Source organism: Neltuma alba, unplaced genomic scaffold (genome assembly GCF_004799145.2).
Source record: "Neltuma alba isolate B1F8T4 unplaced genomic scaffold, ASM479914v2 tig00010438_pilon, whole genome shotgun sequence".
In the NCBI taxonomy this organism is placed as follows: domain Eukaryota; kingdom Viridiplantae; phylum Streptophyta; class Magnoliopsida; order Fabales; family Fabaceae; genus Neltuma; species Neltuma alba.
In genome coordinates this window covers 14,700-27,199 of record NW_021635334.1, presented here as the reverse complement: position 1 = coordinate 27,199, position 12,500 = coordinate 14,700, and the positions used below count along the sequence as shown (strand labels likewise).

General features: G+C 31.6%; 1 pseudogene; it reads right to left on the bottom strand.

Annotated features, from left to right (window-relative positions):
• Window positions 1-2,191: 2,191 nt before the first annotated feature.
• LOC114756580 (uncharacterized) lies at window positions 2,192-11,660 on the bottom strand (annotated as a pseudogene).
• Window positions 11,661-12,500: the final 840 nt, after the last annotated feature.

Genomic DNA, 12,500 nt, shown 5'->3' with positions numbered 1-12,500 from the left:
GTCTTGCAAATAATAGAGGCTGCCAATGCACAAGGCGCTCACCGGTGGAACCTAAGAAGGGATAGATATATGAAGCCTTATCCTTCCAAGTGGAGAGATTGTTTCTACTTTCTAGGATTTGTTCAACATCCTGAATCTTAAGGTCTTAAGAAAATAACGAAAAGTAATGATTATTTAATGCTTAGAAAATTTTTGGGAACATTATGGCATATTGTTTTGAGTAATTAGAACAATGACGAAGAGGTGTAGCAGTAATAGTTACTTTCGTTATTTTTTCAAAGTCTTAAAATTTAAGATGTTACAATTTGAACATGTAATCTCCTTATCATATGGAGGCAATCTTACCATTGCTCCAAAACTTACCCTCTTAAAAAAAAATGAAAATAGGACAACCAAATTAAGAAAAATTAGGATTTACCAAAAAAAAAATTGAATAAAACACATACACCTACCAGCCTAGACTTTATTTTCCATCATGATTTTCTTTATTAAATGATGTACTTTGATATAATATATACTATTGCACAAAAAATTATTTCAAGATATTAAGTGCTACTAAAAAAATATGTTGGAATGCTGAATATACTAAAAATTACCTTAGATATTGGATACTACTGAAAAAAATATTTTAGTGTGATGGATGTCAGAATACTGGTTATTACTGAAATTTTTTTAAAATATTAGGTGCTATTAAAAAATATTTCAGAATGATAGGTGTTAGATACTAGGTGCTAGTAGAAAATTATTCTAGTATGCAGAATTTATTAACAATTAATTTAAGATAATGGATTTGGGATGTTACAATTTGAACCTGTGATCTCTTTATCTCATGGAGGCAATCTTACCTACCGTTGCTCCAAAACTTACCCTCTTAAAAAAAATATTAAAAATAGGACAACCAAATTAAGAAAAATTAGGATTTACCAAAAAAAACTGAGTAAAGCACATACACCTACCAGCGTAGACTTTATTTTCCATCATGATTTTCTTTATTGAATGATGTGCTTTGATATAATATATACTATTGCACAAAAATTATTTCAAGATATTAAGTGCCACTAGAAAATTATGTTGGAATACTGAATGTACTAAAAATTAGCTTAAATATTGGGTACTATTGAAACAATACTTTAATGTGATGGATGTCAGAATGATAGGTGTTAGATACTAGGTGCTAGTAGAAAATTATTTTAGTACGCAGAATGCATTAACAATTAATTTAAAATAATGGATGATACTAACAAAATATTTTAGGATACTAGATTTTAAAAAATAAAAAAGCATTCCCCCTCTTGTTTTGCCTCCAAAACAACGTGGTTTTGGGGGGTAAGCGATGGCAGCGGACGGTAAGAGCATAGGAGAGAAGCCCAAACTCACTTGAATCAGTTAAAAAGTGTGCTTTTGAGCTTTACAAGACGACTTTTTTTTTTGGGCATATTTTCTTTACATGGTGCAAAATTAATCCTCTATGGTCATTTATACTAAAAATGCAACAAAACCATCAAACGAACTTTTGGCTTAGCTTGGGATGGTGATCTTGTAAATTCGATATGTTGGTTCGAACATGTATGTCCAAATTCAATTTTGATCCCAACACAAATTGACAATTTTGTGCCTTCCTTGGACCGAAGAACGTTAAATCCAAACGTACTAGATTTCAAAGTTTCTATTGGGGCTCAAAAATAAGGTTAGCGTATTCTTGATTATTACTTACAGCCAAGTTAAGTAATGCCCAGATTAATACGATCCGTGGTAAATTTTGACAGCAAAATTGGCTGACAAATTACAATAGGGGATTGTAAAATTTAATTATGGAAAGAAAAATAATTTTAAAATTTGTCATTGCCTAGTTATTAAAAAAAAATTCATGATTCACACTAAAAAAAGGGAAGATTTCTATAGTAGTTTACAAAAATAGCTTTAAATAGCATATAATTACATGAAATAATGTGCGTTTCCAAGTGCCTTTTTCAAAGCCTAAGAAATCATTTCCTTGAATGGGTCAAGCATATCTTAATACAGATAACTTAGTAAACCAGAGAAGACGAACAATCACGTGGTAGACTTATTCACGGTGAGAATGGTAAGGGGATTGCATGCTTCATCCAAACTTCATGAACTTCAGGCATATCGCCTTAGTGGAGCATTTTTTGAATCTTTGAAAAGCTTCAAGCTTTACTAGAGACAAGGACTAAGTATTAGCGCCTAATAAAGATTGAAAGTCATGTCCTTGTGGGGTTTTCTTCCCAAGGATGACTTCCCAAACTGAAGATGAAAATGGTGCCTTTTTGTCCAAAAATTCTCTAACTGCCTTCTCATTAAGATTAAAACCCTTTTCCATTAATCTTCAGACAAGACCCTGAGCTTCGGTTACGCCTTTTTCCTTGCAGATACTGTCAACTAGACCGACAAAAGTCAATAAATTTGGAGAATGACCTGCTTCTAACATCTCCATGCAAAACTCAATAGCATCCTGCAATCTGTTACACTTGTAGAGTCCTTTTATAAGGACTGTGTAGCTGAAAGCATTTGGCGAAATGCCATTGTTTTGCATTTTCCTGAAAATCCTTATTGCATCATCGGCTTTATGGACCTTTGTGTAGCCTTCCACAACGGCTGTGTATATGACAACCTCTGGAATTGTACCTTTCTTCCGCATCAAGCCAAAAAGTTTCATGGCCTCTTGAACAAGACAATCTTTGCATAAACCATCAAGCATAGCCACTGCATTGGGGATTAGACCAGTTGCCTTCATCTTCTTGAAGATCTCATCAGCATCCTGAGGTATAGAGTCTGGAGCTGGTTCATCGGGGCTTGACTTTTTCTCTTCTTCGAATTGGCTGCTTCCTGCATCCTCTGAGGGCTTAGTTCTTTTATTATCAAAACCAAGCTTGAATTTCTCAAGAAAATAGTTCTTTTATTATCAAAACCAAGCTTGAATTTCTCAAGAAAACTTTGGTCCATTCTAGGGGCTTCCTTATTTGCTTCTACAGCCATGGTTCTACCCCGAAATCGAGCAGTCGATTGGGAATATATATTTGACTTTTCAGCATCACCTAGGGGGCTATCAGATCTTGGAGTGAAAGGACGGGAGCCTCTGCTAAATTCTCGAAAATTTGGAGGAGGCTGATCAAACTGGTGGTCACTTCTTGAAGGCCTATTTGGAATTGGTTCCGAAGAATGCTGTTGGATTCTGTCACTGGCACCCTTGTCATCAAAACTTAAAGACCCATCAGGGTCTCCCATAGGTCGTTTGATGAAGCAATTATGGTCATCAGAGGAACTAAAGTGGCGTATGCTCCTAAGCCATGATGCCTGTGAACAAGCACAAGAGAAGTGCAATGGAGAAGACGTACAACGTGGAATAGAGTGCCTGTAAGTGCTGGAGGAGGATAAAAGCCTATAAACTTTCCTTTGCAACGCTGGCATGTACACCTGTTCATGGATTGGGTTTAGCACAGAAGAACTAATCTCCAAATCAGAAGTAAATGAAAATATAGGGAAAAAATTAGCTGACAACCCAATACAGAATAATAATCAAGTAAAAAGGATCTAGGAAAGAAGGGATAAAAGGATCAGATTATTCGAATTTTTCTACATACAACCTAAAGGGATATTTGAGTCAAGAACAATGGACCCCAAAAAAATCGTATTCTATTTAATTGTCTGATTGGACAATAAACATTAACTTTTAGCTATCACTTTCAATGTCAACAGATGTTACCTAAGCAATATATGATGTTGATCATTGCATTTTTCAAAGTAGGTGAGCCATTTATCCAATTTCTGAAATCTAAAACTTCGGCGCGCGAAAGCAAGTTTCAGGCAAGGAATTTAGGTGATTTGAAATTCCAGTACCCAAACCAAAGTTGAAGTCCAAGTAACAATATTCATGGATGGCTGTTACAGTTTAGCTAAACTTAGCATCACGGAGAGAGTAAAAGACCCCTTATTTAAAAAGAAGTGGTTGTTAGGGGAAAGGGAGAAGATCACATACAAGACAACATGAGTTACTTGACAGGAACATATCGTGTGAGGAGAAAAAGAAATTTTGCATGAGATTAAAAATAGTTTCACTAAGAATTTATCACAATTCTTTTCCTGTCCATTCAGATTCAAAAACAGGGTTAAGTCATCAGCTTTCACAATGCTAAGAATTAAAAGATCGGTACAGTGATACAACGATATGACATTACTTTAAGTCAAGGCTCTAGGCTCCAGTCCCCCTCCACCCCAAAAAAGGAGGGAAAAAAATCAGCCAATCAACACTGCAAGGTAACAGCTTAACTGATAGACATGAAATTTATGCTGGCTTTTCACTGTTTTAGTGACTGTAAAGATAAAATACTCATGTAGGACATGGGAAAGGGGGGAGAAAAGAGAAGAACGAAAGGAGAAGTGGATGGTGTATAATCTTAATAACATTCAATAGGCCATAGAGTTTGAAAAATGATAAACACCAGGGCTATTCACACAGAAATATAAATTAATTTTAAAAAATAACCTAGATATCTTATTTTTAAATAGTTGAAAGAAAATCACCAAACACAAAATAAACCCAATTAATATATATATATATATATATATGCTTTTCTATATATGTCTTCAGTTTTGGAGAGGAAGAGAGCTTAGATGACACAAAGCAGCATCTATGTGATGAAACCCTTCCTCGTTAGGGAAGCTTACCCCTTCAATATCACTAAGTTGCCCATTCGGCTTTCAATAAGTATTAAACTAGCTCTTATATTTAGTATAAATTACCCATCTCCATTTGGCGGCCACTAAGAATCAGAAAGTAAAAAGAAGAAATTGGTATATCTTTCTCAAGTATATGCATTGGCTCTCTCTCTCTCTCTCTCGCTTACAACGTCTTTGACTCGGACTCTCATGGATTGGGTCTTGGACTTTGGGTTGGAGGTCAATACCATGTGGGAGAAATATTACCTCTAATTCTTAATATAAAATTTATTTAATTAATTTTAGTAAATTAAAAAATAGTTAAATTAGTTATTTGTTAAAAATATATGTTAGTTAATTTTTTTTAAAATAACCTATTAAATCATCTGCATTGAAATCATTCCTTGATGCAAACTTCCTTAAAATTATTGGCAATCAATAAGAATAGTTTAAAAAAATAAATATGAAGGACAAAATAGATTGGGGTATTATTTTTAGGATTAAACTCAACCCTTCAAATTAGTTCTTATACTAGAGACTAGAGGTAGTAATAAAATATAGGTTTTAAAATTTTTTACAATTATTTATATTTATGGTTGTACAAATTGGTTTGAATAGTCCATTTTAATATTTTCATTAACACTTTTAGTTGAAAAATAATTCTTATAAAATTATAAGAGAAATCTGATCAATAATTGAATTATCATATTGTTATGAACTAACCCCTTCCACTAGACTCAATCCTTTGTTGATATGGTTAATGGTTATGGGAAGTTAGGAGCATATACTTGTCATTTATTTGAAGAACTAATGTTGATTCTTGATTGTGTCTCAGATTTCCCTTTTTTTATGCGGGGGATTTATTAAAAGCCATTGTTAATTCTAGCCTAGATCTTATTTTATTGTCACTATTTCATTTCCAAATATTAACAACTACTATATATGAATTGAAAAGAGATTCAAAGAAACAAAACATTTAGGTAATTGATATAAATTAAAGAATAAAATATATATTTTTACATGGCTATCGGGTCAGATCAGATTTAGACAATTTGGCTAATAATGATGATGATGAGAAAGCAGAAGATGGTAATTGACTACCAAAAAAATCCTACCTGCGTTGCCATTTATAAGAGACACCTCTTCAAAATGGCATGTTGCTTTTTATAAGAAACCATTGGAGATGTTTTGACATTTAATGCATTTTTTTCATATTTACTTTTAATTAATCATATGTCTCTCTCATCTTTTTTTTCCCCCTTACTCTCTCTCATTTTTTTCACTCATTTTATCTCCCACCCACAATTTTCATGAATAAGGGCTTTCTTAAAAAAATAAATTACATTTTTTTGCATATTTATTACTTCTAACTAATTTTAACCAATTTTTTTTATCAATGTGATTTGGTTGATCATCTCTTATATATAAAAAGCAATGGAGGGAGTAGAGTGGCAATTACTTTGTGTTTAACCGTAAATTTTATCGTGCCGGGTCCTGGAAACATAACTTTCTCATATGATTATAGTTTTGTGTGATGTCAAGGCTGTAACTTATATATATATGTATGTATGTATGTATGTATGTATGTATTTTATATTATAACCTTTTCTGTGGACTTGGAGTCTTGAATAATTTTAAACGGAGTTTTGTAGCCCGAATTATTATTATTTGAAATTTGCTGTTTAGATCGTATAATGCTATTTGATGACACCAATGGGCCACGAATCGATTGCACATCGAAAGCCCCCCCACCCCCCAATTTGGTAGATGATTGATTGAAAGTCATTGTAGATTTAAGTCTTTATTATATTGTTTTTTTTTTGCCAGACTATTATATCATTTATGGGTTTGTGTGTGTACATAGTATATACTGTTGTAAATTGGATTGGATGTACTGGATGTGGTTCAAGATCCATTTTGTATATGATATGTACCCATTTGACACCATTAAGCAGCAACTTTGAGATTTAAGTGAAATAGGAAAAAAGTCAAGTAAGAAGTAAAATTCTACAACATATTATATAACAACACTCTACATTTATGAGAGAAAAAGAGAGCCACAGATTAAAACGACAATCTCTCTCTGTTTTTTTTTTTACTCGAAAAAAACCACCTGAATTATTCAATAAAGATTTGTAATTCTACTGTTTAAGTGCTTTTGCAATCATAATTAAAATATCAGCTTTTGGCTCATAGATCAGATGAGCCAAAACCTAATCTAAACATGCCAAAAATTTCAGAACGTGCTTATGGGTTCAATAAACTATTTTTGAACGCCTTAAACATGGCTCCAAACATACCCTCAGTGTTTGAATATCGATGGTGCGGCTAAGGGTCAGCCTGGATTGGCAGGATGTGGGGGGTTACTTAAAAACGAGAAGGGAGAATGGTTAGGAAGATTTGTGAATAATTTGGGTAAATGTACAGCAATTGAAGCAGAACTTTGGGGCGCTTGGTCAGGTTTTTTATTGTTGGCTGAGAAGAACTATAGGAAGGTTACAGCTGAGAAGAACTTAGTCTGGTCACGATGCTGAATGAGCTGTTTGTAGAGAATAAGGTCAAGAATAGATTTTTGAGCCATATATAGAGATTAGTTTATAACACTTGGGATATACGAATTATGCATACGTATCGGGAGGGGAACTCCAGCTTAGATTAGCTTGGTAATTGGAGCTTGTCATGTGTAGCTAGCTTACAGTGGCTGAATGAGCCTCCGGGAGGATTACTGACGTTACTCTATAGAGATTCTCTGGGCTCTACTTGCCCAAGACTTATTTTGTTGATTAGTTGTTGATTTGGGCATTTTTGCCCCCTTTTTACCGGGAAAAAAAAAAAGCTCTTTTATACTTTGGTATGCATACACGTGTAGAAATGGTAAAGCTAGATGATCCATGCACCATGAGCCAGCTGCCGCGGGCTAGAGCCCGTGCTGGAGCTTGCTTGTCAAGAGGTAGGTTGGTGGGTTGTTCTGTCAAACTCTGCCTTTTTAAAAAAAAACATTTTTACATATATATTTTTAAATTTAAATTATAAGCTTTTATAGGCTAAATCTCCTTTTTTTTAATTGCATATAATTATATAATTAAATTAATTTCAAAGCTTAAAATATAACATGTAACTCGTTTTTAATAGTTACTTTGTTAATATAAAAATGATAAAACAAGAAAAAATGCATCAAAATTAGAATCGAAGTCTCTAACAATATACAAAGTTATATTTAAATTGAGTAAAAAAATAAAATTTTAATTATTAAAATTGAAATATGAATTGTGAAAAAAATTAATAAAAGGAGTAGCTGCAGGTTCGCATCTTGGCCGACTATGGGTTAGTGGGTTGTAGGCTGAAAACAACCGCATTAAAACGGGTTCATATCTTGCCAACCCAACTCATTATTTTTGCGAGTTAGCGGTTGGGTCAACAAACTAAACCTATATTACCACCTCTATTTGACACATAGTAGCAACATATCAATAGTTAAGATGTAAATTTATTCTGAACTCGGAAATACACAATTGGAAGTTGGAACATAACGTTCATTTGGATGTAAAAATGTTAATGAAGATTTCAAAGGGTGCGAAAATTATTTAATTAATGTTTACGTCTAGTATTGTATCTATTATATTATTAAGAAACAACTACATTTTTTTTGGCAAGGGAAAAACCACTACATTTTTTATTGTAAACAAACTACAAATGGCATTTGACATATTATATTATATTATATTTAGAATTTCTGTCTTCCAAATATTGTATATGGTAATAAACTTATAGAAAAAAAAAATCTAGCTATTCATATTCTTTTTGGCACCAATCGAGTCATTTCCATCCAAAAAGTCCCACAAAATATGTTTTATATGTATATATATAAATCTAAATCAATGATTAAATCTTGCAAGTAGTACAACCAAATTAAGAAAAATATGTGTTCATGCAGCAGTACAAATACATCGACTCAGTACATCTGCCAGCCTGGACACTTTTTTTTTTTTTGGAAGCACAGAGGATGCCCACACCACTTGGCCACCCGAGTTGGAGCTCATAGTCTATGATTTGCATCCACATCGCATCCCATTTTGATATTGCCTTTAAATGTAATTGTAATTAATTGTTTTTTAACGGAAATTGTAATTAATTGTTAATTAGATAGAATACATCAGAAGATCGGATATTAAAACTTGCGATCAGGTGTCTATAATATCTTGGAAATACTCCCTCAAATCTTATTATAAGAAGCTTTTAACTAATTCACCGTGAACCAACAAAATATTCAAAAGCAATAAACGTGTTATAAAATTCAAGTGATTTTGACTAGTGTAAATCCTAATTAAATCTGCTTGAAATACGAAAATTCAAATCAAGACTTGCACTTTTAACAAATTCCTAATTATTCTACGAAGCCTTATTAAGAATTTTTTTAATGTTGTTTAAAGAATAAAATGCCCTTTTATAATTTAAAATAAACCATGAAAACTTGAATCATATAGTATTTATTTATAAAAATGTTTTACATAAGAAAATTTGGAAATACTAGAGCCAAAAATTGACACTGCATAATATAATATTTTATACTAACTCTAATATATTGATAAAAAATTTATGAGAACAGGGACTTTTTTTTATAATGAGAACACGGACCTTTTTAATTACTTGATTCCAACACCATTAAATTAAAAAAAATTCTTATAGTTAAAAAATCAAAATCTTCAGGGCCGGTTTGTTTTTGTTTTTTTTTTTTCACAAAAATTTTTTATACAATTGTTTTTTTAAAACAAGTTTTGTAAACAAAAGATTCTGTTTGGATAATTATTTTAAAAAATTACATTTGAAAGTAAACATATTGAGACCGGAGGATAAAGCTTCAATGAGAACTCACGACGTAAGCTGAGAAAATGCCATTGAGCAGAGAAGAAGGGCTTCCTAATTTTTTCAAACAAAAAATAAGAAATGCAAAAGCAAAAACAACAAAAAAAAACTAAAATTTTTTTAGGTATTTTTAGTTTTTAAAAACAGATTTTGTTTTTTCTTTTTAAAGATACTTAATTAAAAACAAATTACCAAACAATTTTTTTTTATTTTTAAAAGTAAAAAGCTCTTTTCAAAACAAGACCAAATAAGCCCTTAATATATTAGTAAATTTCAGCATCAAATTTGTCATTTTTTTTTCTTGAGTACTTTGCTATATCAGCAATATAAACGTTCTCATCACATTATATCTTATAATCTTATTACTAAAATTTATACTAATAATTAATATGAACTTGTACTAGAAATCTAAATTTTTTTCAACCTTTGATGGGACGGATGGAGTAATATAAAATGCTTAATATAAATTTTTACTAAAATATCATATATTTTAGTCTTTTAACAACATATAAAGTAACAATGCGTGAAACTGATGGATCATCTGAATGCATCTCAAGAAAAAAGAAGCTAGATCATAAATTGATTGAAGCAATTACCAATTTGCTAACATAAAAGGACATTTTAGTCTTTTAATAATATTTTTAAAAAAATCTCTAATAAGGCCTATTGGTCTAACTAGGGATTTGTTAAAAGTGCAGACCTTAATTTAGATTTTGATATTTCAACCATATTTAATTGAAATTCTCCCTTTTGAATATTACCCTAGTTAACTATATTAAATTCTAACATCATATTAATTTCTACTCTTTCACTATTTGTATTAAATATAAAATATATATATAAATATTTAATCCTCATTAAAACTATAAATATCTTACAAAAAGGCCAAATATTTTTTCTAAAATGGGTCCTATAAAAAAAAACTGGAGGATGTAGTCATTTAGACAGTTGCAAATATTGGAAGATAGGTTCAAAGAATCTCATTTTCTTCTTGTTTTTTTTTTCCTCTTTTGAGAATCATATATTCACCCTAAGATCAAGAAAATAAATGGTTCATAAAAAAAATAAATAGTTGAAATTTAACATTTTATAAAATTGTCATTATAAACATAAATAAATTTAAACCCTTATAATTTGACATACACAGCACGATTCATAAATGCAATATAGAAAAATATAAAAAATTAATTTATGAATAACAATAATTTTATAGAATATTAAATAATAATAAGTTTATAAAATATTAAATCTAAAATATTCTTTTTTGATCTAAAGATAAAGATGAGATATTGGAAGAAATAGAGAATGAAAAAATGAAACCATCTGCTTCCTTTTGCTTTTTTGGTTGAGCCCAGGATATTCATTGTCAACAACAGTGATTAATTTTCTCACATTGTAAACTTTTGTAAACTTTTTGAAGAAGTTTTAGTACTGCCCACAAGACCCTTTCCATACACACCACCAAGGATCAAACTCCTGACTAAATGCTTAAAGAACCCAGCTAAGTGCCAACTATGTTAGGCTTTATGGTTAAGCGTATATGCTTCTTTTATTTGTATGAAGGGTAAGAAATGCATTTCTTCACTAAAATAAGTTAGATGTATAATAATTTAAATATATACCTACATCAATGATTAAGTCTTGCAAATAGTATAATCAATTTTTTTTTCAAGAAAAAATGGTCATGCAGCAATAAAAATATAGTGATCAAATGCATCTGCCAGCCTGGACTTTATTTTTTATCATTATTTTCTTTATCAAATAATGTATTTTTATAATAAAGTATAATGAATACACAAGAAGTCCACATCAATTGCCCATCCTAATTGTACTATAAATAATATTGCAGCCATATTGATTTGCATAATCAAAAACACAATAAGTTTCATCAGTTTAACAATGTCCCCTAAACGCTTCTTGTTAGTGTTCTTTCTTGGAGTGGCCATTCTCCTCACTTGAAGCTTTGCAGAATCCGAAAAGCCGAAAGTCACGAAACCCCGAAATGCCGACGGGACCTCCGATCTGTGATTTAACAGTTGTTGAGAATGCTGAGTCTCCAGTACCACCTTTAAGTCCTGAAGGTCTTCCACCATCCAGCTCTCAAACACGCCCACCCCCATCGATTGAGGAGATGGTGGCATCACTATCACCACCTGATGATGATGAAGGTGAAGTCTGGATATAGCAGCGCTTGTTGAAACAAGCCACACTTTTAAAACCCACCTAGTTATATGTGGAGAGATGCTACTAAGTTATTAGCCCCTATATAATTATAAAAATAAGGCGATATTATAACTGTGTTTATGTATTATTTTGCTATTATAAAAATAAAGAGAGTTTAGATTTTCTCTCCATAGTTTGTCTTCAAGTGCTCAGCCAATTCTGTTTTGTGTTGATCTTGTTGTTTAGTACGCGTTCCATTTAAAAAAAGTAGAAAGCGGAAGGTGGTTATGAGATGTTTGGAGCATATAATTAAAAACTAATATTGATTCATTAGAAGTCATCGTCAATGCTAGGTCTTAGTATACTCTCATTTTCTCATTATACCAATCGTTTACATTAATTCACGTTGAATCGAAGTGATATTGAAAGAAACAAAACCTTTTGGTAATTGAGGTAAATTAAAGAATAGCATATTCATTCTTTTCACGATTTTTTAAGGAAAAATTGGAAAACTGTGATTTAATCAAAACCCTTATTTGTACGTGGAAAAAGTGGCATTAGAGCAAAATATCTTTTTTTCCCCCCAATAGCAGTCCTTTCACACTGGTTATTTTTAGCCTTAATGATTTTTAACCTTCAAATATGAATGCGTCAATCAAACTCTAAGACTACACTTAATGATGTCTAGCCGTCAAATAGTTGATTAATATTTGTTGCTTTTGGAGTGGTGCTTCTTATCACTTGAAGCTTTGCAGAAACCACAATCTGCTAACGGTGGTGGATCACCTTTGGATCCA